Raw genomic sequence first — 6,415 nt, forward strand, 5'->3', positions numbered from 1 at the left:
TGGATCTCTATTTTCTAAATATCCATGTGCAAATCCTCATGCGGATGCACGAGTTGGACTTTAGAGAAAGAAAGTACATCGTCCATATTGACTTAGGATTTCTTCGACTAAGTTGTGGTGCCAACCTCAAGTTGGCAATGATCATGGAAGATTTGGGCCTGGTTAAAGAATATAGGATCTTTGGTTTGTTGAGATATCAAGCTCAACTAGTTTTGTGGACATCAATGATCCTCCTGGGTGACATCTTCTGCACTTATGCCACTGTCATGGTTGGTAAGATCATGGGTGATATGTCCCGAGTGGTTAACACACTATGTGACAGCTACATTGGTGTACTAGAGTTATGGCATAGCTAAGATCATGGGTGATATGTCCTGAGTGGTTAACACACTATGTGATAGCTACATTGGTGTACTAGAGTTATGGCATAGCTATAGCGCTAACAACTGATGTGGTTAGGTTCACATTAGGGACTGACTTTGTATGTTATAGTAGGAGAGTACTTCCCCTATAGTATGTACTCTTATATCTTTAGTTTGTGGTTGTAGAGAAGAGAATAGAAGAAAATTCAGCAATTCATCTCTCTTGTGTACTTGTCTACTCTTGTGTGTGTATGCTTACAAGGAGCTCAAGGTCATCCTCTTCCCTATATTCTTCTTATGGTGGTTTGTGTAGCTATTGCATGGGTGAATACCTTGCTAGGATTAGCCATCTTAGTCTTTATCTTCCTTACAAAAAGTTTATATTCAAACACGTTGGTCATGCTACTTTAAGCTGTTTGATCAAGAGCCTATGAGAATGATTCTATAACCACTTTATAGATAAATAACTTTTTGGCACTCTATTATAAATATGAAAGAATTATATGCTTTTGTTTGAAAAACCTCATAAACCAACCAAGATAAGATCTTGTATATAATCAATCCTGGGAGACCTCACTGGAACCTTCAAAAGAAAGAGTCAATCTGCTCCAACTCTGTACCAAGAGTAGCCAAATGTTGTACAAAAGCATCCTCTGAAAAGGTCGGCATCGCAAGATGTAAAGACTCTGTAGAAAAGATGGGGTCCATTTGCTCAAACTCCATAACATGAGTTGCCAAATGCTGTACATAAGTACACACCACTGAGATGGGCATCGCAAGATAAAAGGACTCCACATCCCCCTCTAAAAAAAGATATCGTCGGACTGATATAAGCATAAATTCTTTACTAAAAAGAGTAAATGTACCTTCTCCACAGATTGTATTAAGTATTTGGGACTTGTGGTGTTCAAGGATGACATTTCTACAAACCCTATTAAAGTCCAAGTAGTAATAGATTGGATTGAACCCAAAATAGTGAGAGAAGTCAAGGGAATTTTGGGATCGACTAGGTGGTATCATATCATCATACGTCAATACACCAAGATAGATTCTCCTCTAACATCCTTGTTCAAAAATAATACCTTATTTCAGTGGACAATGTGTCAAAGTTCTCTAACAAATTGAATATTGCCAACCCTCTTCTTAAGTTACCAATAAATTTTGGTAAACCTTTTGAAGTGGGTATTGTTGGCCAATGGATTTTCCATAGGAGTTTTTATGCAAGAAGGGAATTCAATAGCATATTAGTCCAAGAAGCTTAGACCTCATGATAAAAAATATGATGTCCATGATTTGGAGCTATTAACAATAGTTTATACCTTAAAATTATGGAGACACTATCTCTTAGGGCAGAGATTCACTATGATGCTTGATTATAAAAGCTTAAAATGGATCTTTACTCAGGATTATCTTAATGAGTGTCAGAGAAGATAGATATAGACTCTTTAAGAGTTTGATTTTAAGATCAAGTATAGACCTCGGAAAGAAAATGTGGTGGCAGATGCCATTAGTACGAATATTTCCTTGCTTGATATCTCTATGGTCATCAACTCTGATAGGTGAAGTCAAAGAAAGGATTAGCCAAGATAACTTCTTCACACCCACCCTTGCCTTACTGAGGTAGAAGAGAAAAACTCCACAAGAGTTGAAGAAAGTGCAAGGGCATAAGTTAGAGGAGGATTCCTATACTTAAATAATCAAGTATGTATTCCTAATGTGGATGCAATAAAGAAAATAATTTTAACTGAAGCTTATGACAACCCAATTGCAAGACATCCTAGCTATATCAAAACATACATGTTAGTAAAGAAGAGATTATTTTGGCTAGGACTCAAGAAGGATGTGTTGCATCACATATGCTAATGTTTAGTAGTATGCCAAAGGATCAAAGTTGAGAGAGTCAAGATACCTAGAATGTTGCATCCCTTGGATATTGCCTAGATGAAATGGGAATGTATAAGCATGTATTTCATTACTCCATTACCTCTAGTAACTTCAAGGTATGATTCTATCTTTGTGTTATTGGATAAATTAACCAAGGTTGCCCATCTTATCCTCGCAAAGAAGACTTGCACTACATTGGATATTGTTGTGGTCTTCTTGAAAGAGATATTTAGGTTGCACGGCTTACCCGGGAGGATCGTAAGTGACAAAGATACAAAGCTCAACCACCTTCTTTTTGAGGTAGTAGGGACCTCTTTGAATCTCAATGCTACTTATCATCCGTAGAATAGAAAGGGAAACTAGGTGATTGAAGATATACTTTGATCTTTGTATGGTCAATGGCACAAATAGATGTTATGGGGTTGTGATGATCTTTTTGAGCCCAAAGATTGCTCAGAGGTGCCACGAAAGTGTGTGCACGATTCTCTTTGGGGTTTGGCACACCATGGGTGGCTCCTCTTTGATGATGGGAACAAAGATGGGTAGGGTCACTACACATGGGCAAGGTGTTGCCTTCTCAGAGTCCATGGACTCTTTTGACTTCTTTAAAGGTGGTGTCAACACACGAGTCAAGGTGGAAGTCATTGCTCTCCATTGCCTTGAACTTAGAAGTTAGCATCAGAGATAACTTTGGATCTCGACACCTACTTGGATTTGTCGTTCAAGGGTGGGTTCGCGGGGGTCCGAGGGGCATGAGTTTCTTTAATTTTGGTAGCCAATAGATGGGGGGTTTCCTTTGTAGAATCCTTGTGGTTTTAGCAGTTTTGTTAGGATCTAATAAAGCATAGATTTTTGAGGTGGTATTGGGCCTTGAGACTGTCGCTCGGATATTTTTGGCTTTATGGGGGTTATGCTGACGGTGGGGTTCTTGGGACCCAAATAGATGGGTTCCCTTCGTTGAATCCTTGGACTTCCACAGTAGCTTTAATAGGGATCCAATGGGGCTACTAGTTCTTTGTATGGGCATCATCCCTGGCTAGACAAGCTACACTTGTGTACACACTCCTTGTTGGTGACCTCCTTCAAGGGTTGTTGAGGGTGGGATTTGGGAGCGATATTTCTCTTTACCACACTGAGGTTTTAGATCTCCATAATGGTTTGAGGTTTTAAATCTCCATAATGGTTTGAGGGGGTGGTCAACATGATGAGGCGAGAGTGTTTTTTAGTGTTAGAGGTTACCTCAAGTTGATAGGTTGGGGTCCTCATCACAATAACTATTCCAACGGAGCTCGAGTGTTGCAGTCATTTTTTGCCAACTCACTAAATAATTAGTAGCTATAATCTATCCCCTCTCAAGGATGATTCTCTCTTTCAATATGTCTACTTGGGTCACATAAAACTTATAAGACACAAGTTTAGCTCCAATATAAAATTTAGCTTCAAAATAATCAATGATTATAGATTGGGAATTGTTTACCATGATCGATGGTGCAAGGGGTGGGTGGCCTAATGAGGTCTATGTCTTCCAAAACACATTGTGGCTAGCCCCAATGTCAACTAAGGTGGTCCATGTAGCTATGTGATCTTTTTTAGGGAACTCTACCTCAAGGTGAGCAAGTTCCACCTCTCATTTTGTTTCAAACGCATTAAGCATGAATAGGGATATGATTCCAACACTGTTCAATCATGTAAACCTTGTCTTGCAAGAGTGTCCATGGTCTCACAAGAATGTGAATCCGATCCTCAAAATCGGCAAGCTCTGGGAGGGGTTCATATTCTTGGTCCGCATCTTCACCATCCCACATATTGTTTTACAAGCTCTACGATATCGATTGATGTTTTGTGATACTCATTGTTGCGAGAATGCTCCAGCCCATGGGATGATTTTTCCTTGTTCTCAAGTTTATTTTCAAGAATTGGTTACCTTTGCATATGTAATTGTGATCAGTTTTCCCAATCATGAACCAACCTTATGTCTCTCATGTAAGGCCTTTCAAGGATCATGGGGTATGACCCTCTTCTTTGAAAATCCATCACCATGAATGTGTGGTGGAAGCTTATCCCAAAGGTCTTAATCTTTGAATCTTGAAGGATGCGCAAAGGTTTAGCTATGTTACCATCGGTAAGCTTGACCACAAGGCTTGTGCCTACGAGTGGTGGGCTTCCCTAGGCCTTCGAACAATCCTTGTTGGTGATTATGTTAACACTAGCACCACCCTCCAAGATTTTGGAGATCTTCGTGGCTTTATAAAGGATATGTAACATGAACTTCATTTTATCCCTTTCAAAGTAGTGTCCCAATTTTTTCATGGCACTTTTGGTTGGTCTTTTATCTTGGGTATGAAAGTTCTCCATCATCTAGTTGGATAAGTCTCACCAAAGCTACAAATTTTCTTACAAAAGAGAACTTATAAAAAAGAAGGCTATGAGGCCTATTATGTCCCTTGTGCAATATTCATGCTCACTTGGCTCGTACTCACTCAGGGGCGGGTTTGGTCCTGCCAATGTGTGCACTAATCCTTCCCAAGAAGGTGATGCCTCTAATCAGGTCAAAGAGAAGTCGTCACCTATCACATTGGAGAAAATATTGTGTTGACTATGATGATCTATGGAAGGCCAACTTTTACCTCCCACTAAGTCCTCCTTCACTGTATCTAGCAATGTGGAATCTTTTTGTGGTTTATGTTATGGGCTACCGCACCTCCCAAGAGAGAACTCTACCCATTCACAATCGGAAGAAAAAATAGACGGCAACTATCGTTAGGTACTTACCAATGCTTCGAGGTCACGTCCCTTGAGGTTCTCCAAGCTCACTTTGGGAAGCTCCACTCCTCCAATCTCCACCTCCATGATGTCACCACGGAGTCACTCACACCACAATGCAAGGCAATCTTCTTCTCACTCTCCAATACACATGCATAGAAGAGGAACATGCACTAAAGGACACACTCTCTCTCACACACACACACACAAGACAAAGCAAGAGCTCTCATACCACAAAGGGGGATTGTGTCCTTTCATTGAGAAATTACCTTTTATACATCTGGCCCTTATTCACACTTGGGTACCCAAAACTTACTAAGTGAGGCCTTGGGTGGCCAGTATCTCAAAATGTACAACTTTTATAGTGCCTTTAAATAACACTTATTAATGTCCTCAATCGGAGGAGCATCTTTGTTAATCGAAACTGGTATTAACATCCCCCCTACCTAATGTAGGTTCTGTCCTCAGAACCTTTTACCTATGTCGAACGCCAAACTCGTGTTTGTAGAAGTTTCGGTGGGATTGAAGCTTTTGGTTTTTAAGGGTTCTTCTTAATGATGCTGAGTGTGACCTCTACAACCTGGTGTGTCTACCATGTCTTTGAATGTGACATGCATGTAATTTGGAAGGCACTTGAGGCGATGATAATAAAGCATCATGCCTCGTTCAGTTGGTTGGGCCTCTGTTCATGTCGAAGCAAAGCTACTCTGCCTCAAATCCATCATACCTTTCTTTTGGTTTATTGATAAGAACTACTATCAATTTCATGAATCTTACAGCGAATGCTATGTCTGGATCTGGAATTCTGCGCCATGTTTGTATCCATGTGAGCAATTGCTGACGTTGAATTGTGATATCCTAGAATGTTGATGGTGGCGAGAAGTGAAGGAAGTTATAAACAGACGTGAGAGTCTCTTTACTTTGCTTTATGAAACTGGAGTGGAGTGAGCCATCTTTTGATTGGCATGTAAATTGGATCCACTCGTTGTGTTGATGAGGAGCACTAGTATTGAAAACTGTATTCTAGTACTGTCAAGAGCTCCTTGCGCGCCAATCAGGCTGTATGCCAAAATCCTTGAGTCAAGGGTTGGTATCATCTATTCTAATTGATGTATAGCCTCCCCTTGTATGTATTGGGTGTTGTTTGCGCCATCTGCGAAAACAATAGCTGATCATGAATGTTACAGTTCGAATTTCAAGAAGATCAGCCAAGTGCGGATTGGCCAGCTTGGTGTGAGGAGCCACATTCTCCCACAAGGTCCCCACTCCTCCCATTGGTAGTAGCTCTTCTAATTCTGGCATTTTAGCTCGGAGAGTGTATGGTACATAGGCTTGCCTTCTTAACTCCATCTTAGAGTATGCATCTGGCAGGATTCTTTTAGTAGGCTCATGTTAAAACCCTAAGA

Source organism: Cibotium barometz, chromosome 1 (genome assembly GCF_041138505.1).
Source record: "Cibotium barometz isolate CiBa-2024 chromosome 1, ASM4113850v1, whole genome shotgun sequence".
NCBI lineage: Eukaryota > Viridiplantae > Streptophyta > Polypodiopsida > Cyatheales > Cibotiaceae > Cibotium > Cibotium barometz.